Source organism: Sapajus apella, unplaced genomic scaffold (genome assembly GCF_009761245.1).
Source record: "Sapajus apella isolate SASKATOON/1434 unplaced genomic scaffold, GSC_monkey_1.0 scaffold10, whole genome shotgun sequence".
NCBI classification, from domain to species: domain Eukaryota; kingdom Metazoa; phylum Chordata; class Mammalia; order Primates; family Cebidae; genus Sapajus; species Sapajus apella.
In genome coordinates, this window is record NW_022436950.1 from 42,174,320 (window position 1) to 42,199,383 (window position 25,064).

At 39.0% G+C, this 25,064-nt stretch overlaps 1 protein-coding gene and 1 pseudogene across 7 annotated transcripts in view; one reads left to right on the forward strand and one right to left on the reverse strand.

Moving 5' to 3' along the window:
* Positions 1–25,064, forward strand: part of ANKRD44 (ankyrin repeat domain 44) — a 335,610-nt gene that overhangs the window by 46,329 nt on the left and 264,217 nt on the right. The window lies entirely within an intron of this gene.
* LOC116551486 lies at positions 2,612–3,167 on the reverse strand (annotated as a pseudogene).

Below are 25,064 nucleotides of genomic sequence, written 5' to 3' on the forward strand. Positions count from 1 at the left end.
GCCTGAGGTTATACAGAGTTTAGTGACACTCTTGCATGCCCATACTAGATGATTTCTCATTTCCAAGGTCAAGTGTCTTGGTTAGGGACTGTCATCCAGTTCATGTAAAGAAAAAGGAAGAAAAATGCCAACATTTTAAATATAAAAGGTGAAAAATGGAGTGATTTAATGTTTGTGTAATTAGTCCTAAAATGAATTCCTCATCTGTGATTTTCTGGGTCGGATAGCAGACTTGAGATCGGTTTGTATATTAGTGGCTTAACTGGCTCTCTTAAGGATGTAATTTCAACTGTAATTTTCCATTTCCCCCCTTTCCTCTGGCATGCTTATAGAAGGTTCTTAGCTGTTATTTGAGGCTTTCTAAAAATTATCAAAATGAAGTAGCTACTGAGCTTTTATTTTGGTCCTTAATCAGAAAGGACTGAAAATGATGGTGCTTGGTGGAGAAATCTTTAGATAGTCTTCACCTCCAGCTGAACCCCTGAAAGACTATGAGTTCCACCCCTCCAACAGGTTCCACTTGCCCGAGCAATCATTTTCTTATGCAAGCACAAAGCCTTCAGGTACAGCTTTCCTTTTATCTAGTATTCAGTTTGTGACTTTCTGCTTGGAGAGTAAGCATTTGATTTATTACTTTTTAACTGAAGGTCATGTTTATATATGGCTATGTCATATGCTTTTTACATTTTAGCCCTTGGAGGATGTGACAAAATACTTTTACTACTCAATTTCAATTTGTGAAAACATAAGTTTTTCAGATTAGAACTCTTATAATGCTAATAAAGTCAAAGGATTGAAATATTATTAAAACATTTCTTTTTGTCTTTCTTTTTAATATTATGGAATTATGTGCTCTTTCAAGTGTTAAAGGAAAGTGATACCCATTGGTTTGCAGTATTTTCATGGTAACATTTAATATGCTTTGTTCATAAATGGTCTCAATTGTAATACTCTCTGCATATGAGAAAGTCTATGCTTAGTAAATAGAGAATCATGGAACAAAACACTATGTCTTTTTTATTAGACAAGGTAGAGACAGTAAAGAGAAAAAAAAAAAAGGTAGCCCACGATTTCAGTTTTAAAAAGCTGTTACTTAAGGAAGTATATTAGCATTTCTCTGACTAAAATAAGGAAAAACTACCTGGCGTGTGGAATAGGTTGATGGTGTGTTTGTGCTTACTTGGAATTTTGGCTAGAGTGGGATAGGGGTTGATGTTGCACAGAATATCTCTGTGAGGACTGAGTTCTGTGGGAGGTTTATGGGTTTTCTCAGTGTGCCCAAGATGCTGCTGACTCTTTTGCCATCCTTGTCACTGAGCCAACTATTGTTTTCATTTTGTAAATGGCAATGACCATTAAAAAATCGAGACCGTTTAGTGTCTTTTTTAAAAGAAAACTGTATAATTTTTAAAGAGCCTACGAAAGCTGATCTGATAACTTTGACCTAAGTATTTTGTCCATTTTGTCTGGGATATAGAGTCACAGGTTTTGATTTCTTGAACTTGGGAAATGTTATTTTCTCATCACCCTCAGGGGTCTGGAAAAGGTTAAGGAAAGATTCCCATACGATAAATGATGTGAAGGATTCTAGTGTCCAGGAACATCCTGCCATCTCTGGGAAGATGCAGAGGTGAGGAAGACAAGACGAGCCCTTTACTGGATGGTACTAGAGCTGAAGACTTTCTCCTTCTGTGAAGATACTCTGAGGGAAAGGGAAGAAAGCCACCCCTTGTTATGAATTATTTATTGCAGCTCTGACTGCAGAGACTGTGAAAAATGATACTTAAAACTCGGAAAAGTTGATGTTAATATCAAACCCTGACAGTGCATGCTGAAAACATGCTGGGAAATTCCCTTCAAGAAACCTAGGGTGCTTTCTGCTTAAGGAATGGCTATCAAAACAAAAGATAGCTGTTGAATTCAGAGTGCTTCAAGAGAGGTATTAGTCGGGATACTTATTTGGTCAAAATAAGAACACAGAAGTTTATTTTACTCTCATCTGTAATGGTCAGAGCATAAACGAACCAAGACTGAGAAGATGGCTCCATGATGTTGGGGATAAAGTTTTCTTTTATTACTATGCCTTCTCTACCACATGGCTTCTGTCTTTCAGCTAAGATAGTTGCTCCAGTTTCTATCATCATGGGAAAAGAAACTAGGAAAGAGGAGGACAGCCTCCTTTCTTTTTCTTTTTTTTTTTTTTTAAATAAGAAACGTGATCTCACTATGTTGCCTAGGCTAATCTCAGGCTCCTAGGCTCCAGTGATCCTCCTGCCTCAGCCTCAGGCGTAGCTGGCACTACAGAGGCACACCACTGCACGGGGCATCCAGCTCCTTTCCTATTAAGAACTTGACCTGGAAGTTGAAAACATCTGATTCTATTGGCCAGAATCAATCACATAAATTACTTTTCTACAAGGGTGGCTGGGAAATATAATCTTTAAGGAGGCAGCCATATGCCCAGCTAAGGCTTCTGTAACTATAGTGGAAAGAGAGGATGGATACTGGGGAGACAGCTAGGAGCCTCTGCTACACCGGAATAGTGACATTTATTCTTCGGTGTTCGTGTACTGCTGTGGCTTTTAGGCAAATTCAAACTTGACATAACACCTTTTTTTTCTTATTAATACAGTATTTGTCTTTCCTCTGTCAAACTCTGAGCTAACCATGTTCCCCAGGCCACCTGGGGAGTACAGGAAAAGGAACATACAGGGCTGATGAGACATGGGAGAAAGAACTATGGGAGGTGGAGACGGCTCCTTCACATGGCAAAGAGGATGAGAAACGCCACCATCAGGCAAAAGAGCCCCATGGCTTCGTAGAGGGCAAAGCCCAGAATGGCGTGGGAGAAGGGCTGTTGCTTCAGGGAAGGGTTCCTGGCATAACCAATGAAGAGGCTCCCAAAGGCAGTCCCAATCCGAGCCCAGAGCCGGCCTCCCGCACTGTGGCAGCCCCAGCCCCAGTGAACCTGGCTGCTCTGTGGATGTCGCTTGAAATGGCACTGGTTTGGAAGCTGCAGCCAGGGACAAGTGAGGTAAAGGGAAGTGAGACTACCAGGCTGCGGACACTCTCACATGTTCAGGGAGGAGATGGCTTAGCAGTTGTGAGGTGCTCTTGACCAAGGAGGGAGTAGAGGAGAACTTGGAGCAGGCTTACATTTTCAGTGAGTGAGGGAGGGGCTGTGGCAGAAGAGCTGCACCTAGTGCAGGAAAGAGGAATTATTATTCACAGACAGCACCGGACCATATCATGCAATGTTTATATCTTGCTTAATGTATTGTTTAGACATCCATGTTAGGAAAGTAAATTTTGAATGTATTGTCAGTCTAAAGTTTTTTTTTTTTTTTTGAAACAAGAGTCTCACGGTGTTTCCCAGGCTAGAGTGCAGTGGCATGATCTCGGCTCACTGCAACCTCCACCTCCTGGGTTCAAGCGATTCTCCTGTCTCAGCCTCCCAAGTAACTGGAATTACAGGCACGTGCCACCACCATGCCCAGCTAGGTTTTTGTATTTTTAGTAGAGACGGAGTTTTACCACATTGGCCAAATTGGTCTTGAACTCTTGGCCTCAAGTGATTGCCCACCTCGGCATCCCCAAAGTGCTGGGATTACAGGTGTGAGCCACCACGTCTGGCCTGTCAATCTTAACCTAAAAGCAACTGTAGTTTCTTCAAACATTTTTCTGTGGAAAGAATGGACTCATTTTGGTAGGTTGAAATTTTTATGTGGAATTTCCGTTAGCACAAATCCATATGCCTTAAAATGAGAAAAGACTTCTGAAAGGGCACCCACTAGGGGGTAGGTAAACATAGTTTATTCTGAATGGGAATTTGATTCTGGAGTTGTCGGTGGTCGGTAAATAGAGTTCACTTTATGATGTTGACTCTAGGAATGGCGCCAAAACATTACAACCTCATTTATAACTTTCCCCACCTCTGGGGAATCATATCAATAAGTAATTTTAGGGCCTGGGTTCTAAGATAATTTTATTAAAATAAAAATATGTCTCTTGTTTCTGTACAAGAAGATAGTGCCAGAAAGCTCTGCCATTTATTCTTTCTGGCTACTTCCTGTCTGGATTTTGTTTATTGCTCTCCTCCCAGAGTGCTCTATCAGAGGGAACTACCGTATGGCTAGAAAGATTTTGTTTGTATAACAGTGTGCGAATATTTTGTCCTGGCTGGTAGGAATTAAGCTGTTTCTGATAGATTCTTGTTGTAAAGCCTAGCACATATCATACATTATAGATTTTTAGTTGTGATTTCTAGTTGCATGTGAGTTTGCATTTTGCCCTCAGTTTTTCTCTTATCCCATCACACAGAAGAGATGATTTCGAGGTGTGAGTTTTTTTCAGATCCTATTTTCTTCATAAGGATGAACTAGACTTTCAGGCTGTCTCTTCTGGCCATCACTGGAGGCCAGTGTCACTTGTCTGATACGAGACAAATGTTCTTGTTGTCTTAGTAGTATAACGTCTCAAGCGTTGTTCTGATTTTTTGTTTAGCAACAACTCTCAGATTCTCTAGGGTCCCTTGTTACCACGCCTCCTTAAACACTCTTCAGAAGGCTCGGCAGCAATACAGCTACTATGGAAGAGACAGGGTGTGCATAGTCATCAAAGCTTTATCTTTGGTGTACAGACTCATGTTTTTAGAAAGAAAAAAAATTAGAAAAGAAAAGTTTTTTAAAGAAAAGATTGTCTATCTTTTTTTTTTTCTTTTTTTCTGGTTGGCAAAAAAGCATTTGATGAATTTCTCTTTAAAAAATTGTTTGGTTCAGGTCTCTGTTTCTAGGAAAAATATTCTTACCATTTTTTAGGTGAGGCCGTGGATGCATGATTTTGCTCAAGGTCATATAAGATAGTATGACCTGTTTTTTTTTATTGGATCACATCCTCTTCTTTTCTTTTCTTTTCTCTTTCTACTCAAATTATGTGCACACTCATGGGAATCCCACACAAATGTGAAACTCCTGGACCACATTCTTTTCAATGAATTACAGCAAGTAACCCTATTTATAGATGAGCAAAAGGTGGTTAAATGCCCCAGGAGATACTTTAGCATTTTAGATAAAGTAAGAACCTAGAGAAGGCAGACTCCCTGTGTGGCAAGCCCTTCCTGCTGGGGTCCGGTCTTATTCATCATGGTGCCTCCAGTGCCAAGCTCAGCACCTGGCACATTGGAGTCTGCAGCATATGCTTGTTGGCTGTTGAATTAGTGACTATGAGTTGGAGGATGACAATTTAACAAAAAAGAGAAGAAGTTTGAAAGTGAAATTTTCAGGCAGCCTAATGAAGGCTGGATGAGCTTCGATGCAGAAGGGAAACAGATTATCTGCAGGAGTCTGGAAAATCCTGGTGGGCTAGATAAGAGGAACCTAGATCCAGGGAGTTTAAGAAGGACCTGTCTCAAAACTGGATTTTTAACTCCCATATTTTCCAAGTACCTTTGTTTTTGCTTCTTAGGTTTATGAGTTATTTTTAAGGTTGAACCTGTTGTTGTGTTGTGTTCTTAGTGTGTAGGTCTGGGAGGGGGGACACAGATGTGTATGTGTGAGCAGGAGCTGCTCAGGGAAGGCCTCTGGTAGGAGCTGTAATGCTGGACTCAGTGGCCCAAACTTGCATCCCTGGGCCCAGGGTGCTGGGATCATCCTGCTTTTCATTTTTACTCACCCAGTTCATTAATCTTCCTGGACAGTAAAAACTTACGTTATTGCCTTTATAGGAGAACTGTGCTTAAGGCTGCTTTACCTAGTCTTTAAGAGTCTGGGAGGAAACTTTTGGCAACATTTTTCTGTCTAGGCTGCAAGGTTTGGTACGTGGTTGAGACCTGAATAATGGAAACTCTGGCTTCTAAGTTTTAGTGTGTTGGAAGTTCTTCAGAACTCCCAGAACACTTCATGAATATCTACTCAGAGCAAGGATTACATTTCTGTCCTATGGAAAGAGATCATGAAACAAACATGAGGACATATTTTGAAACACCATTTTGAAGAAAATGGAGCAATCACTAATCATTAGGGAAAGCCAGTCAAAACCACAAATGAGATACCATGTCATACTCATCAGGGTGACTATTTATCCAAAAACCAGAAAACAGCAAGTGTTAGTGAGGACATGGAGAAATTGGAGACCTTGTGCTTTGCTGTTGGGAATGTAAAATGGTGCAGCTGCTATGAAAAACTGTATGATGGTGTTTCTTGAAAAGTTATATATAGAATTACCATTTGATGTAGCAATCCTATGTCTAGGTATATATCCAAAAGAATTGAAAGCAGAGAGGTGAACAGATATTTGTACATTCATGTTTAGAGCAGCATTATCTGTGATAACCAAAAGATGGAAATATCTCAAATGTCCAATCACAGATGAATTGATAAACAAAATATGGTACGTACATATAAAGGAATATTATTCAGCCTTGAAAAGGAAGGATATTCTGGCCGAGTACAGAATTCCCAAAGTAATTGCAGCACTTTGGTAGGCTGACGTGGATGGATCACTTGAGATCAGGAATTCGAGACCAGCCTGGCCAACATGATGAGACTCGTCTCTACTAAAAATACAAAAGAAAAATTTAGCCAAGTGTGGTGGTATGTGCCTGTAATCCCAGCTACTTGCAAGGCTGAGGCAGGAGAATCGTTTGAACCTGCGGCAGAGGTTGCAGTGAGCCGAGATCACGCCACTATATTCCAACCTGGGTGACAGAGCAAGACTCAGTCTCAAAAATAAATAAATAAAAAATAAATATAAAATAAAATTAAAAGGAAGGAAATTCTGATACATGCTATAACATAGCTGAATTTGAAGATATTATGCTAAGTGAAATAAGCCAGGCACAAGAACAACTACTCTATGATTTTTATTTATACAAGATACCTAGAGAAGTCAAATTCAGAGAAACAGAAAGTAGAACAGTGGTTACCAGGGGTTAAGGGATGGAGGCAATGGGAAGTTACTGTTGAATTGGCACAGAGTTTCAGAATGGGATGGGGAAAAATTTCTGGCGATGAACGATGGTAATGGTTGTACAGTAATGTGAATGTACTTAGTCCCAGTGAACTATACACTTAAAGATGGTTAAAATGGTAAATAAAAAAATGTTATTTTTATTTTTGTGGGTATACAGTAGGTGTATGTATTCATGGGGTACATGAAATGTTTTGATATATGCATGCAGTGTGAAATAAGTACCTCATGGAAAATGGGTATCCATCCCCTCAAGCATTTATCCTTTGTCTTACAAACAATCCAATTATAGTCTTTCAGTTATAACATGGTAAATTTTATGTATACTTAACACAATAAAAATTGTGCAAAAATATTGAATTAAGATACTAAAAAAAGAAAAATGGAACTGAAGAAAGTCATGATTTTTTTCCCCAAAGATTTATAATAACCACTAAAAAGCTGACTATTACTGTCAGTTGACTCTTTTAATCAAGTAAAAGAAAAAAAAACAAACTTCTGTCTTTCTGTGTGCTTTTAATTTGTTTTTTAAAGAATACCTCTTAAAAACTATTGTCCAACTATTTACCAAACTGAACTGGTAAATATTTAGCTTTCTCAGGTGGGTCTACATGGTACTCACATTTGTCCAACTGACTTCCTTTGCAAAATTACCTGAAAGAGAGCTAATGACCTTGCCTATGAAGAAATCCCACACAGTGATTGCTACCACCTCAAAGAGAGTCCTGGAATCTGCTTAAGCTCACGCACCTGAAATTTTAAACACTAAACCTGTGCAGGGAGAGTGCTTTCTTCTTGGAGATTGGATTGATATTTTCACCTATTCTTCCATTTTTTTTTTTTTTTTGAAGATGAGCTGCTTTTAGAGGTTTAGAGACATCAACTGACTTCTCTCTTTTCTGTACCTCCTGAGGCATCCAAAGAATGAATACAGTTTTTTCCCCTTCCGCTCTCTTTATAGAGTTGGTCTTTCATCTGTGATCTATGAGAAGGCTGAATGAAGCCCCCTGACAGGACAGTTTATGATTTATTGGGAGTACATGGAAGTCCTGGACTAGGGTGATGTGGCTGCCTCAAATTGCATAGGAGCGATTAGCTTAGAATACGAACTTCTTGACTTGTTTCTATACAGGGCATTACATCCCCTTCTTTTCCTATCCCATTTTCTGAAACACCAAGGCCTTTGTTTTAAATCTATTATAAGGAGGATTAATGTATTTTTATATACCTGAAGCCTTCTTTGGAAATAATTATAAAAGTGTATTAAAGACTTGAGACTGAAAAGTAGATGTTTAACTTCAAATTCATAACATTTTTTTTCCTGTTCATCTGTCTCAGTTTGATTTATTTCCTTCTGTAATGACAAATGCACTTTGGTTTTGTTACTTTGATGTAGATAACTGTGTTCAAGTTGTCTTTCGGCCCTGCTATGCTTACGTGTACTTATAGAGCCGTTGGTGTATGAAAAACATCTAAATTTTGGAGCATTAAAACTGAAAGGTGTTTCAAAGACACATAGTCAGAAACACATCATAGAACAGCAGGAATCTTTTGCACTCATGCTCCTGACAGGGCTCTGGTCTTAACTGTTGTCAAGTTCAGACACTTAGTGATTTAGAAACCAGCCTGGTCCATTGTTGGACAGTTACTAGAAACTAGTTCATTACCTGAAATCGTTTCCTTTTAAATTTCTTAGGTCTTAGTATTCTGCCATCTACAGAATTAAATGAAAATGGTAGGAATCCAATGACACTGTGTCTAAACTTTGAAAATAGGCTCAAATTACAGATCATCCACACATTTTCTCACAAATCACATATAGGAAAGACAGCCTCCGTTAAGAAGTATACATTCAGAGTATCTTAAAAATCCCCTCTAAATATTTTTCTAAAGTTAGACCAGATAGATCAAGATTCCTTATTTTTAAACTGCACTCAGACATTACGCTTTTCAAAGGCCCCCTGCAATGTACAGCACAGATGCGTGATTAAACTTTCTTTATTTGGTGAAAGTCTCGCATGAAGCACAGGGTCCTTCCTGCTCTGGCTTTCATTATCTGACTCCCAGAGCATTGTTGCTTTGGTCAGGGCTCCAGCCCTGTTGGCTCTGGCTGGCCTGTCCTGGCCACTGTGTAGCTGCCTTCAATGGGGCAGCCTGGCTGGGGAAACCCAAGGGGGCCGCCTCTTATCACACCATCAGGGGTGGCAACAGCAAAGCACGTAACAGCCTGGAAAAAAGGAAGTTCACAGATAGGCCTGTAGTTCTTCTTTTTGTTTTGGGCTCATAACTTATACTTTACGGAGTCTCAATTCCAAAACTATGACATTTAAAGCAAGGCATGTTAGATTTCTGCCTTCTTGCTAGATAAGAAGGGATACCTAGCTTATATCCAAATAGGAGCTTGCATGGTTGCTAATTTGGTTTTTCTTTCAGAGTTGGGGTGTGCCCACAGCAAGTAATTGACCTCTTGGTGAATAAGGCCGCAGGCTGCTATATTGGGCCTGCCTTTTTTTGTCACTTAGCTGGAGTTTCTCACAACAGCGTTCTGTGTGTTCTGTGTATGCTGAGGTGACTACTCAGGGAGCTGAGCTTCCAAAAGGATGGAGCCCAACCCCAGGAAGGGTGACCCCACAGACGGGACTCTGCGAGGAACAGGCAGCATTCCCATCCTGCCTCCGCTGTCTGTTTCTCTCTGAGTGTCTTCTTCATTCCTTCCTTTTGTAAAGACCGCCCTTCTGACTTCTTGGACCACAGTCATGGAACATGTGGCTTACAGGTTCAGCCAAAGAGAGAGTGACACTCACTCTCTCTCTCCATCTCATATTCTCTGGACAGGGAATCTCCTTGGCTGCCCTGAGCTGAGTACTTCTCTGGTTCAGTTAACTATCACCGTGGGCCTCAGGGCAGCACCTTGCTCTTAGGAACCTGATTGGTAGATGTGTTTCAAGGATGGAAGGGGAGCATTTTGAAAAAGGCAGGCAATCTGATAGGTGTGCACCCCACTGGGGATATGATGAGGTGCTACAGTACACATGGTATATACTCCCAGAGGATCAATTTCCCCCCTAGTTTTAGAGTAAACATGATTTTGATATTAAAACAAATACATATATGTGTGTCTGTGTATATATATGTGTATGTATGTGTGTCTATACACAAGTACTAAGGTGGAACATTTGCAAGAATTTTAAAGATAACCATGAGGGAGAATAATTAATTTTGTATTTAAGAGATGCTCCTCTGTTGTTAGGACATTTTGGTAGGATAGTTCAGGAAGTACTAAAATTTCTGGCCAATTACAGGCTGGAGTTGGAAGTATTTTTTTTTTTTAAGATGGGGTCTCACTCTATTGCCCACGCTGGAATGCACTGGGGTGTTCTTGGCTCACTGCAGCCTCTGTCTCCCCAGGTTCAAGCGATTCTCCTGCCTCAGCCTCCCAAGTAGCAAGGATTAACAGGCACACGCCATCACACCCAGCTAATTTTGTATTTTTAGTAGAGATGGGGTTTCTCCATGTTGGCCAGGCTGGTCTCAAACTCCTGACCTCAGGTGATCTGCCTGCCTCAGCCTCCCAAAGTACTGGAATTACAGGTGTGAGTCATTGCACTGGCCTTGGAGTTGGAGGTTTAACATGAAACCATGTTGAGTTATTGAGTATTTTTGCTTGTTTTAGTTAAGTGAGGACAGAAGATTCGCTGTCTGTGTATTCCCGAATTGTGTACAGAATACTCCCATTGTGGGTGGCTGGGCTAAGAAACAATTATGTAATCTTTCAAGAACCCTGCACAGATTATGAGTGTGTTTCTGGAATAAGGCAGAATAATGAGATTTATACAGTGTTGGTGGCATCAGTGGGCTTGTAAATAGTTAACTCTTTCACTTGTAGCCCACGTAGAGTTGCCTGTCTGTATCTCCTCATAGCCCACTGCACATAGTGTGACTTTATTTTTCTTGGCCACAGAAAGAAGACAAAACTAACTGCAGTGCTTTTACTTTAGCTAGGAGAGATTCCAGCTGAAGTACTTTTCTGTGATTTAAACACCTACATGGGAATATCTTGGAGAGTTAGGAAAGAATTGACTTATGAAGGCGTCTACATTAATGTCTTTCTGGTCTCAGGTTCTTCCAGAACCAGAATGTAGAAATATACATTTCTTTTTATTTGTATATTCCACACATATATGGAATAAATATATATAGCATAATTCATATTAATAGAATAATGCAGAAATCAACATTGAAGACATTAAACCACTTATTTTTATTGACGTGGAATATGTATGTACGTATGTATAGATAATATATAGTGGTAGAATGTGGATATCGATATCGTTGAATACACCAATAAACTAACCACTGTGTTTATTAATATCCTGGAATAAGATTCTAATAATCTTATTAACTGAGATAATGTCAGTCTTCTGACAGTGCAAATTCAAAAGCAATCAGTAGATAAATTCGGAATGTTTCTTTTAATGATCCTGTTTTAATTTTCCCTAAAGTATAAAAGCAATTTCCTTAAGATATTAAAGAAAATAAAATTACGATTGTACCATCCTCATACAGGAGTTTTTCTTTTGTTTTGTTTTGTTTTGTTTTGAGATGGAGTCTTGCTCTGTCACCCAGGCTGGAGTGCAATGGCATGATCTCGGCTCACTGCAACCTTTGCCTCCTGGGTTCAAACGATTCTCCTGTCTCAGCCTCCTGAGTAGCTGGGATTGCAGGCACATGCCACCACACCCGGCTACTTTTTGTATTTTTAGTAGAGACAGGGTTTCATCATGTTGGCCAGGCTGGTCTTGAACTTCTGACCTTGTGATACGCCTGCCTCGGGCCTCCCAAAGTACTGGGATTACAGACATGAGCCACCATGCCCGGCCTACAGGAGCTATTTTTTTTACTTTTATTTTTCTAAATAAACAAAATCACTATCACAGCAACAAAGTCTTTGTAATGGAACTAAGAATTCCTGAATACTTCAGGGAGTATCCTGAGGATAAGTTAGACTTACGAGTATTGATACTGGATGCCACATGATCTGTACCTATCATCACCTTACAAAGAGCTTTTAAAGCAGTCAGGTACCATAAAAAGTCAAAAATGTTTGTTTCTGGCCTCTACTCTTTCTTGGGTAAAGGATTAATTAAGGGTGTAAAGTGTCTTTCAAATACTCTTTTTGAAGCACTGGAGGAGTAAATACAGGCCTTTTGCCTGGGAGCATTTAAAAATCAGTATAAATATTAGCCTTATGATGCTTATAAAGATTTAGTTTAAAATGAGAATTTTGCAGCTAAAATATTTGAAAACTTGAGGAGTATTTTAAAAATGTAGATTATCAGGATGCAACCCTAAGGATTTTGATTTGTTAGACCAGGGACAAGGGGGAGCAGGAATCTATATTTTAAGTCTTTCTTAGGGATTCTGGTTTGGGAATAAATATTTAGGTAACAAAAATAGATGACAGGCAGAGTGGTGGAGTCCAAAAAAAGTTTGTGTGTACCAATGCCTGTTCTTTTTTTGCTGAAAGATTAAATAGTTTTATTGTATGTGTTATTTTGAGATTTTTTCCTACTTAAGCAAAATTTTTTGCTTTATTCCCCCTTTGATTTTGCACTTAGCAATTTCAGGATAAAGACACAAAAGGTATCTTATCATGGCTATTATTCCCATCCTGAATGAATAATCCTTCATTTGGAGAGTGTAGTTGATTATAAAAACAAGGACTGATGCATAAATGTTAATATTGCTTTCAGAATTTTTGAATATAGCAGTCCTAGTATGTCTTTTGGAGAAAAAAAAACTAAGCAGTGGAAACATTCTTTTTCATATTTTTATAGCTGAGATTGACATTTATGCCTCAGTTGTTGAAATTTAGGAGGTTGAGGAAACAAGCTGGAATTTGGGTCCGCCCAAGTGTAAGTCTAGACGAACCAGTCATTCAGTCTGCATTCAGTTTGCAGAAATAAAATTCAGCCAACTTTGTTTTGAAATATGTGAATCACAACAGCACCAAGATCCAGAAAGATTAATGGGCAAAGAGTAAGAACAGATTTTTCACAGGAGGAAATACTTGCAAACATGCCTATAGAAAAACACTCCACTCCAAATCAAAGCAATGGAAGGAAAAAAATAATGAGAAATCATTTTATGACTATTAAATTAATATAAATACAAATAATACAAAGCTGATGTGATATCAGAAAACGACTATATTTTTATATTTCTGGCAGCAATGTTAATTAGTTCAGTTCTTTTCGAGAACACATTGGCAGTGGATGTAAAAAGTCACACAATTGTTCAGACTTTTTGACCTAGTAACCCACTCCTTGGAATTTATTCTAAAGAAAAAAAAACTGTAAGAACAAAGACATTTATTGTGCTGTTATTTCTGATGGTGAAAAATGAGAATTTGGATGGACAACAACAGACAAATAAAATGTGGATGTTTTTAAGCTACTCAAAAACATATTCAGGAAGACAGTGAACAAAGAAAAAGTTTTGCAAAAAAGTGTAGTAAAATATATATCTGTGTATTATAATAAAGTATATAAAAGACCTATCAAGAAATAAACATCTTTATTATAGTTTTATCAATATATGTGAATTTAAAAACATTTAAAAATATATTAGTAATAAAATATATTTTAAAAGAAGCATTATAAACCTTGTTAACTCACAAGTTTTTTCCTTTCTTAGCATAATGCAGTGAAAATTGGTGAAGTGAGATGTGTTTCATCTGAAATTTGAAGGGCTTTACAATTCTTCTCCTTTAACTAACTTACCACCCAAAATGAATTCTCTAGCTTTGTCAGTTGTCTTTTCTGGCTCTGCATTTTTTTCAGTTACCCAAGTAAAGTCTTTGCTGGCTCTAGGATCAGACTGTCTAGATTTAAATTCTATTTAAATCTAGACCTTGGAGAAACTGTATCACTACTCTGTGCCTCAGTTTCCTCATCTGAGAAATAGAGATATTAATGGCCTCCAGCTAGTGAGAATTAAATGAGAGAATGCACATAAGGTGTATAGTAAGGTGCCTGGTACTAGATGTGCTCAACAATATAAGCTGTTATTCTTTACCTACATTTGGGGGGCACTCTTGACTGCCCACCACACTTTCTTCCTTGCTAACAGACCACAGTTTTTTTCAGGCGTTCAGCGGCAGTGTGCCCAGCCTCGGGGAGTGAATGAATGAAGGCTTCTCTGCTAGTGGCAGTCCTATTCCCATTTGCCACACATTGGTTGGAAGTGAGCATGTGACTTCATTCTGGTCTGTGAGACTTCATGGAAGTCAACTGGGGCCTTCTGGGAAAGATATTCCTCCTTGATAAAAAGGCACAGGGAGATATGTACCCATTACATCTCCCTGGCCCCAGCTTTCCTGCTTTGAACATCCTTGTGTGATGATGTGTTGCTGCTGCAGCTATCCTGCAATCACAAGGAGGTGGTTGCCAAAAACCTAGGCTGGCAGAGCAATAAGATGGTCAGAGCCTGGACCTACGATGACATCACCAAACCCCTGAACTACCTGGTCACTGACCTATTGAACCTAGACCACCTACCTCTAGAGATTTTGTTAAGAGATAAATCAGTGTCCAAATTGCTCAAGCAAATTTTAATTGGCTATTCTGTTATTTGCAGTTCAAAACACCCTGCCTGATAAGACTGTCATTGGCTAATGCAATTTTAAAATTATGCCACCACAAAGAATTTCATGAGTAGATTATGATTTCTGGAATAAGTCAGCACTCTTTTATTAGTCTTTCACTTTCAATGTTATTTTCATTACGTGCTTTTAAATTTTAAACTTAATAACTGTCTTATATATTTTAAACCTAGAAACTTCTTTGAGAACTACTGTGATAATGAAAGCAAAATGTAGGTAGACTTTTTTGCTTCAATTATCAACATGATAAATATTCTCAAAATAATGCTGTAATGAAAAACATTTTGGTGAGAGTGAATGTAAACCTGTAACTCTACATTGACGATCCTCCTGCAGCTGTGATAGGATTATGGCTTAAATATTTTGAATTTCTGTTTAAAAATAAACTTTAGTGCAGCTGATGAGGAGATTATGTGTTTTATTGAACGCGTTTGCTGAAATTACATCTCTAAAATAAATAGGATGTTGTATACTTTCTTGGCTGTGTTACAAAACTTTTTGCTCCCCAGTGTATGTTTGAATAAAAGTATGTTGGTGGCCACCATATTCTCCCACATATAGAGCAAAATTGTTGGGAAGCTATTCTTCTTTAATAATATTCATCTGACCCTGTTTCAAGAAGGTTTAGTGACTTGATAAAAATTACTCGCCAAATGTGTTTTCTAGTGGGATTTTTTTTCTTAAGAAATTCTTTAAAAAAATTTCTTTACTTTTTGAGACAAGGTCTCACTCTGTTGCCTAGGCTGGAGTACAGTGGCACAGCCATAGCTTGCTGTGGTCTGGAATTCCTGGGTTCAAGCGATCCTGCAGCCTCAGCCTCCCAAGTAGTTGGGTCTACAGGCGTACACCACCGTGCTCAGCTAATTATTGTATTTTTTTTGTAGAGATGGGGGTCTCACAATGTTTCCCAGACTGGTCCCAAACTCCTGGCCTCAAGCCATCCTCCCACCTTTGCCTTCAAAGTGTGGGATTACAGGTATGAGCCACCATACTTGGCTAACTTGTGGGATTTTCATAACCAAGATCAGCTGTATACCACACTTTTCTTATATATTACAGAGTTTTCAAGAGTAATTAACTCTTTCTTCATGCATGGCTAAAACTGTTAGTTCTCCCTAAATGAAATTTCTACTCAACTCCAGCACCCCCACCATCATCACTTCCTGAACTACACATACTTCAGTATCTCCCGCCACATGGACACTGCATGCTACCCCTGCTTTGACTTCCTCCCCATCATCTCCCCAGAGAGCATCCCATGTTTGCAGCAAGAATTTGTTCCCGCAGTGGTCCTCCATTACAAGTTGTGCCCTGTATGAGGCAGAGTTTGCCACAGATACAGAACCAATAGGAGCTATGTCTATGTCTCTATGTCTTTCTCCTCTCTCTCTCTCTCTTTCTCTATAAAAAAAAATATATATATATATATAAGTTATAAGGAATTGGCTTGCATGATTGCAGAGGAATTATAAGGAATATATGCATATATATATATTTAAATTATTATAAGGAACTGGCTTGCATGATCATGGAGGCTAGGAAATCTACAATCTATGGTGTGGGCCAGCAGGCTCTAGCCCCCAGAGAGCTGATGATGCTGTTGCACTCGCAAGGCAGTCTGCTGGAGAAGTCCCTCTTGCTTGGGATGGCCAGTCTTTTTTTTTCTATTCAGGCCTTTAACTGATTAAATGAGTCTCACCCACCTTATAAAGGGAAGCCTGTTTCATCCAAAGTTCATTCACTTAAATTTAATCTTATCCAGCATCCCCCTCCAATTTGACACATAAAGTGAACCAGGTTAAAGATAATTGGGTTTTGCTCTCTGTCCCTGCAGCAGCAGTGGGCAGGCAGCCAGGAGGGACAAGTGTGGATATGGGTACTTTCTTTTCCTCTGCTTTTGTGTTGCTTAGGTAGTTTTTTGGGATGGAGGGTGAAGGTGGGAAGGGGAAGGATGAGGAGGGAAGCCCTGTCCCGAGTGATTAGTTTCTGCACACACTCGTTGGGGGTGAGTGTCTTAAGTCCAACGGGGGGGCCCTTGGCCCAGCCATTTCCCACTTCACCTTGGGCTCCTCCGTTCCGCAGCCAGCCCAGTTTGGACTTTTGGTCTGAGTTGAGCAGAACTTTCCTCTACCATGACAGAGGCTGTATGTGTGGGGAAGAGACTGTTAGAAAGTGATCACTCTTCACAGCTGGGATCCTTGGGTCTGATTTGGAGAGAGCCTTGGGTTCTTGTCTTGCCTCCATTGTGTGGTTTTGGGTGTTCCCATCATCTTTAAACCTCAGTTTCCTCATCAGCCAAATGGGAATAATAAGGCCTCAGTCTGTTGCTATGGGGATTATATGAGAGGTTTTGTGTAAATGATTTGTGTCCTCTCAAGCATGATACGAATTAAGTTTCGGTTTTGATTTTATTTCACTTCTTGCCACTGGACAAAATCTAATTTATATAAAGCCATTGGTTTTGCTCTCTAGGTACCCAGGACTTCTGTCAATGTGATTTCCCTATGATAGGGTTGCTAAATTTTCTTTCAGGGTACATTGTAAGGGATCTGTTTCCTGGACATGGGAGCCATATTTCAGCAACCTATGTCCAGCTACTCCATCCAGTGTGACTTGTCACACATCTGGGAGGCAGAGCTGTTAGTGCTGCCTTGCTTGGAAGCCCTTGCTGACAGTGAGCAAATGAATAATTAACCTAATAAGTCCTGTGCAATCTCTTTGTTGCCTGGTATCATGCTCAAAGATTAGATTTCCTGGGCAGAAGCTGAAACAATTTTGTTTTATGACATTCAATATAAGGACCATACTTGAATAAAATAAAAACTGACTGTTCATTCATTAGCTTGGACATTTATTCAGTCAACTCATATTAACCACACGGACTGCATTGTTAGCAGCACACTAGGTAGTAAGGAAGGGACAAAGGGGAAGAAAGAGAAATAAGACTGGAAAGATACAGAGGCACCTGGTTGCCAGGCTTGAGTGTTTGGATTTTATTTTGTTGACATTAGAACATGGCGGGTGTGGGTATTGGGCTTGAAGTTGGGTCACCTGGGTTCCAATTCTGGCTCTGCTGCTTCCTAGCTGTGTAATCTTGAGTCAGTTACCAACCACACTGTACCTCAGTTTCCTCATCTCTAAAATGGGAAGAACAATAATATTGTACATATCTCATGATGTTATAGTGAGGATGAAATGAGGGAATGCATGAAAGTCACTCAGAGTAGTGACTGATCCTGGGGAATTACTGTAGGTGTTTGAACTGTAGAAAATGTGTGTCAGGAAGATAAATCTAGCAGCAACACAGGGTAGGGTGGCTCCAATGGGAAAATGTTGCACAGGGGGCTGGGAAGACTGTTGCCGTATAAAAGAGATGGGTGACAGCATCAGGAGCCTGGGAATTCAAGCTCCCATTGTAGGGATGGCTGGGCAGAATGCTTTAAGAATACAGGGGTTATGGGGCTGGGTGAGGTAGCTCATGCTCATAATTCCAGTGCTTTGGGAGGCTGAGGCAGGAGGATTTGCTGGAGGCCAGGAGTTCAAGACCAGCCTGGGCCACATAGCGAATTGCATCTCTAAAAAAAAAAAAAAAAAAAAAAAAATAGCCAGATGTGGTGGTAAACACTTGTGGTTCTAGCTACGTGGGAGGCTGAGGCAGGAGTATCACTTGAGCCCAGAAATTCCAGGCTGCAGTGAGCTGTGTTAGTGCCATTGTACTCCAGCCTGGGTAACAGAGTGAGGAAAAAAAAAATTTAGGGGTTAGGCAAGGCACACACATTCATGGGATTATAGGATGACTCTTCCCCCTTACCCCATGTCTTCCTTACATTTCATTCTTCAAAGCCTGACCTTCATCAGGACTCATGTGGCCATGTTGTGCTTGTATCCCTGATGGCATTTTCTGGTTTGGGGACAGAGCAGGTGATTAGGAATAAAGCATTGGGATAGGGTTCAAACTTCTTATTCATCCCTCTCTTTTTCCACTTTTTTGTTTACTACTCTCAATTTGGCAAAAGGAGTTACATGATAGCTGAGAACTGTATTAGGGAATATATTTTATTTTTCTTTCTTCTTAGTTTTTAGAATGTTTCTGAAAGAATTTAGGTGCAGCTTTTATTTGATGAGTCTTGATTCACTTTTCTGGCCTTCTAATTTTCCCTAAATGTAAAGATATTTCAGTGTCACAGTAACTGATGGCTCTAGCCACTTACTGACCTAGAGTAATGCATACAGATGAGGAATATGGCCTCATGGTCATTTCGTGGGACAGGAAGTTTATATCACTGTTAGGAAAAATAACCCCACAAACAGCTTTGTAAATCAAAATGTTCATATTGTTTCTTAAAATAAGTTGCATGTGTATACTGGTGTCCCTTGGTATCCATGGGGGATTGGTTTCAGGACTGTTGTAGATACCCAAATCCAGGGATGCTCAAGTCCCTGATATAAAATGGCGTAGTATTTGCACATAACCCATATACATTCTCCCATATACTTTAAATCATCTCTAGATTCCTTATAAAACCTAATACAATGTAAATGCTATGTAAATAGTTGTTATACTGTATCTTTTTTTTTTCTTGTCTTTATAAATTTGTTATTTTTTAAAAAAAATTTGTATTATTATTTTTGGGATGGAGTCTTGCTCTGTCACCCAGGCTGGAGTATAGTGGCACATCTTGGCTCACTGCAACCTCTGCCTCCTGGGTTCAAGTGATTCTGACCTCAGGTGATCCATCCGCCTCGGCCTCCCAAAGTGCTGGGATTATGGGCATGAGCTACTATGCCTGGCCTTTACTATTGCATTGCTATTTTTTATTGTTTTTTTTCCCCAAATATTTTAGATATGTGGTTGGTTGAATTAAAACCAATGGCAGATGTAGAACCCATCATATGGAGGGCCAACTGTAGATTCAAGATTGGCTACCCACAGGTCACCCACTTATACACGTGCCTTTGCCATGTGTGGAATATGATAGGTCATGTCTCTAGAGCAAGGGTATAGATAGCTAAAGAGAAAATTAGCATCACTGCTTGAGCTGTAGAGTCAGCTGTCTTTAAAATTTTGTCAAACCACAGCCTGGCATTAGTTAGATTTGATGGGGTAGAAAGTGAATAGTAAGCTGTCTTTGTAAATGTTGTGATCTTTCCCATCTTCCATTTTTCTATCTCCCCAGCAACAGTTTCAACTGGTAGATGAGTTCCGACACATGAGACACCTGGCATTTTGTCCCAATTCTATCCCAGCATACGATTGGTGACAATAAATAGACGTGATTATTAGCAAATAATATTAGGAACATTGTAAATAGATGATCCTTCAGCAAGACAGGAAGGTAAACAAAAAATGCTGCCTGCTGCTTATATACTGACCTGTCTGGAAGCTGATGATACATTCTTCTTTGCTAAATTAATAAGAGGGTGGGAAGTGGCTTTCTTCCACTGCCATTGTATTCTGTGATGCGTAAATTTAACTCAGTTTTCCCATTATGCTATGGGTAGTTGCTTAATAGAGTCTTGTCCAAGCACTTAAAAAAATCACTCTACCTTTTGTGTCGCTGCTGACATGAGCTATTAAGAAAGTTGAAACTTGAGTAGCAGCTGCTTCCATTGCCATTTATAGCCACATAGTCGAGTTGAATTTCTTTGTGCTTTGAGATGTGGCTCCCGTTTGTGAGGAGTATTTGGTTTTTTTGATACTTTTATTTTGGATGACAGTGATGAGTGTTTGCTAACTTTTATCCATATGTCATCGTATGTTTGCATTTCTGGGTGGCAGAATAATAGTTCAATGTCTATTTGTAATACTATTTTATTTCTTAACTCCCCTGATTTGAGCCCACACATATTTCCTGTGTCTGCCCTTGTTATGTTTTGAATGTTTGTGTCCCCACCAAAATTCATATGTTGAAACTTAATCCCCAGTGTGATCATGCTAAGAGGTGGAGCCTTTGGGAGTGATTAGGTCATGAAGACTCAGGCTTCATGAATGGGATTAGTGCCCTTATGAAAGAGGCCCGAGGGAGCTTGTTTGCCTTCTCTGCCACATGAGGACACAGCAAGAAGGTACGATCTGTGAGGAACAGGCCTTCACTGGATATAAAATCTGCTGGCACCTTGACCTTGGACTTGCCAGTCTCCAGAACTGTGAGCAATAAATCTACCTTATACCCAGTCTAAGATATTTTGTTACAGCAACCCAAGCAGACTAAGACAGTCCTCTGTAGGTTTCCTCAGTTTGCAGTTATGCTTTAATATGTTAGTTTTAGGAAGGCCCAACTAAGTTGAATTTATTAGCACTGATTCAATTAACACTTACAAAATGTAGAGTTCAGGCCCAAGTTTCTCTTACTTTGTAAGACTCTTTTGTTGTTGTTGTAAATCTGTATTTCTGTGACATTGGATTCCTTGTTTCTTAGGTTCTTTAAGGGTTTTATTTATTTTTTTAAGTTTTTCTTCCTGCTGTTGGCTGGAATAGTGACTTCTGAAGACATTCAGCAGCATGAACTAGAAATATATTTCATATGCAGTCACTGTATGTGTATAGTAAATGCTTAAAAATGGTGGACTTTTTTTTTTTATTCGATTCATGGAAACTTATTCCTCTAAATAAAGAGCTTTTCTAATATTCTGCGGATCTACTGCAATCATTAAAGCACTTGCTCAGTGAAATTGGAGGAAATCTCAAGACTTTCTAGAAAGTGAGTTCCAGCAAAGCTGTAATTAGGTACAGCAACATAATTTTCCTAAGCAATTAAGTTGCTAGTCACAAAATGTGATCTCTTTATCCAGTTCTGGAAGCAAGGGAGCTTGTGCCTATTTGTGGTCCTTACGTCTGGTTATGGTTAGCCTAGTGGACTGGCAGGTCTGAGAGTGGAGCTTTTTGCTGACGTAATTCCTCTATTTCTCCCCTTTGGGCTGTAGGGAGATGACTGTGAGACTTCCTGGTCTTATCTTGAGTGTTGAGGCCCAGGTAAATAAAAGCATATCCCTTGCCTCTATTGATAGGTAAATCAAGTCCCAACTCTCCGAGATTAGAGTGTCCTGTTAACCATTCTTGACTTTTCTCTCAGTTGGAAAGAAGGGGACTATTCTAGCATTGCCTAAGAATATTCCATAAGGAGAAGAGCCTGGTAGGTTAGAAGTTGAATCCTTTTGTTTTTGGTGAACCTAAAGAGTAGCCATACCAGTTTAGTCACTGTGGTTTGAATTGGGGATAGAAATGTTTTAACAAGAAGGTGGTTTGTAGGCTTGCTGAAGATGGGCTTTGATGTCTGGCTCCTCCTGTCACTTTTGAGAAACCTGGTATAACTGGAAATGTAGGGAGCCTTAGGATCAAGCATATTGAAAATGGTTTCCTTTTGGCCAGAATTAAAATTTGATTTTATTTTTCTAGATTGTCCAAGTTGCTGTGATTGTCAAGCTGAAATGAAGTACCATTGTATTATAAAATACCATTATATTATAAAATATTTGATACATAGATCTAACTTTTCTGTCCTAAGTATTTTCTTTATCATTTTGTAAGCAGTATTAAATTTGTCTAGATAATCAGCTACTAAAATAAACTGATCATGAGGAAGGACCTGTTTTCATGGAATTTTTCAATGGTAGTGCATTTCCTGGCATATAATAGGCATTCAATAAATTGATGAAATAATAAGTAATAGAGTTCAACAAGGATCTACTGATAAAGTTTTATTTATAATGTACCCTAGGAAGTTTTTGTATATAGCGTATTTAAAAAAAGATAAATCAAAACATTAAACCTAAAGGGAGATTTTTTTTTTAATGGTTAGGGAAGAAAAGCACAGTAATACATATTTTTAAGATTAATATTGTACAAGTATTTTTGTTATGTTTTCAGGTTTTTGGCTTATTTATTAGCAGAGGAGGAAATCTTTAAAGAGTTTCTTTTCCTCTTTCAGGCCACCAGCACTATGTAGTAAATCATTGAAATAATTCTTCCTTTTTATTACTCATATTACTATCAAAACCTGGCACAATGGAGGCATATAACAAATCTTAAGAATAATAAGTACCTCTATTTCTTATAAAAAAGAAAAATCTTACCTTCAGATACTTCATATTTTAAAAATGTTAATATAGATTCAAATGTTATTTTGAAATTTTGCGTAACTTTTTCCAGATTGTAAAAGCAATACAAGTTCATTGTAGAGAACTTGGAAATAGAATAATTAAAATTACTATAAACTTCTGGACCCAAGATAATTGCTACTTAAGCTTGATATAGTTCTTACCAGTCCAGCATTTTTCCATATGTATTCTACAGAGCACTTGCCTAATATAAGATGCTCTGGTGAACAAGAGTTCAAGTAGAAAATCTATTTATTGTGCCCCTCTTGGAGATCCATAATGCATATTGGCAGTATTAAAGGCTCTGAGAAGGTCTGCAAGAAAGAAATCCTTTGCATAATTTAATCAGTGTTTCCTAAGCTTATTTGACGACTAAGTCCTCTGTGTGTGTATGTGTGTGTAACATTTATTGGCATCCTCACACTTTGATGAATTTAATTCTATTTCCTTTTCTTCTTTTAAGATGTTAGCTTTTCTGAGTCTACTCTGGTTATAGAACTTTCTCCTTTAATTTTTCAGGGCTGGTCTCTTGGTAGGCCTCAGAAAGAGGACGCAGATCCAAAAAGCGAGAAGACGTGCTCTGGAAAGGAGGAATAGACTTAAAATGCATGATCATTGTGGGCTGTATAACAAGATTTTGCATACATTCAGTCCAAAAATCAAATTTATTCATGTTCAGTAAGATGCTGAGTCTTTGCCAGCTGTGGATTATGCATCTGGGGAAAGCTCATGGAGAGACCTTTGATCATAGGCTGGGTTGTTGTAGAATTTCCTGATTGCAAAGAGCAGACCATTACTTTCAAGAGAGGGTGTTGGGGTGTGGGGGGGGTGAGAAGGTAGCTATGGAATTGTGAGATTTGGTTACTATCTAGTATACCATGTCCTTGGATCTGGCTTTCTGAAATGACTTTTGTTCACAGTGAAATCTTACCACATGTTGTTGTGGCTAATAAAAAAAAACTTGCTTTAAGACTGCTGTAGAGACACTGAATCTAAACTGGGCACAAACATTGTCACCCACAGAGAGAGACTTGCTAGAAACAAGTGAGGAAGCATCTCTAGCAATTTTGTGGAGGCTTTCTTTAAGCTTCTAGCAACTGTTGCTAGTGTCACTAGATTGCTGTTTTTAGAATAGTTTTAGGGATTTCTATCTTACTTCCTACCCAGCTCTTTCTTAATTTCTGAAATGCCAAGAGCTTAGTGGTAGAAGTCTGAACAACTTTTTTTTTTTTTTTTTTCTTTTAAACAAGATTTTGGCTTGGTTTCACTTTTTTTTTTTTTTTTTTGAGATGGAGCTTCGCTCTGTCACCCAGATTGATGTGCAGTGGCGTGATCTTGGCTCACTGCAACTTCTGCCTCCTAGGCTCAAGTGATTCTTGTGCTTCAGCCTCCTGAGTAACTGGGATTACAGGCATGAGCCACCATGCCCAGCTCATTTTTGTATTTTCAGTAGAGATGGGGTTTCACCATGTTGACAAGGCTGGTCTTGAACTCCTGACTTCAGGTGATCCATCTGCCTCTGCCTCCCAAAGTGCTAAGATTATAGGCGTGAGCCATCATGCCTGGCATACCTCTTGAATATTTATATTTCTATCTATGTTTTCTTTTATAAACAATAATTCAACTACTGATGTTTTAGGAAATGTAGGAATTATATGACCAAAAATACATATATTGTAGGGGAATATATTAGAGAGATTTATAGAAAAATGCAAGGTTCTTCATCAACAGAAAACCTACATTGAAGCCATTTGAGAAGAATCAGACTGGCTGCATTTAGTTTTTATGTAAGTGTTCATCTGGTCACATTTTTATGTTTTTCAGAGTATGAAATCCATTGAGATAGTGAAACTCTCAAAAACTGATTGTAAAGCAAGAAAGGTATGCAATAGAACTGGTGGGTATATAAAATATGAAATGCTAAGTCTGCCTTTGGGTTAGTGTAAATGTAGCAAACATTTATCAAGATAGAAAATAAAAGTAAAAGCAAGACATGTTGCAGAACTCAATGACAGTTTGTTATCTTGCATTGAGTAATCTGTGGAAGAAACTGCTGACTATTCCCCCATATCATCTTCCTTTCTTTATAAGTTATTTATGTTTCTCCTGGATTAAAGAACATATTTTTGGCCAGGCACAGTGGCTCACACCTGCAATCCTAGCACTTTGGGAGGCCAAGGTGGGGAAATTGCCCAAGTCCAGGAGTTTGAGACCATCCTGAGCAACATGGCAAAACCCCATGTCTACAAAAAGTAAAAAACCAGCTAGGCATGGTGGCTCATGCCTGTAGTCCCAGCTACTTGGGAGGCTGAGGTTGGAGGATTGCTTGAGCCCAGGT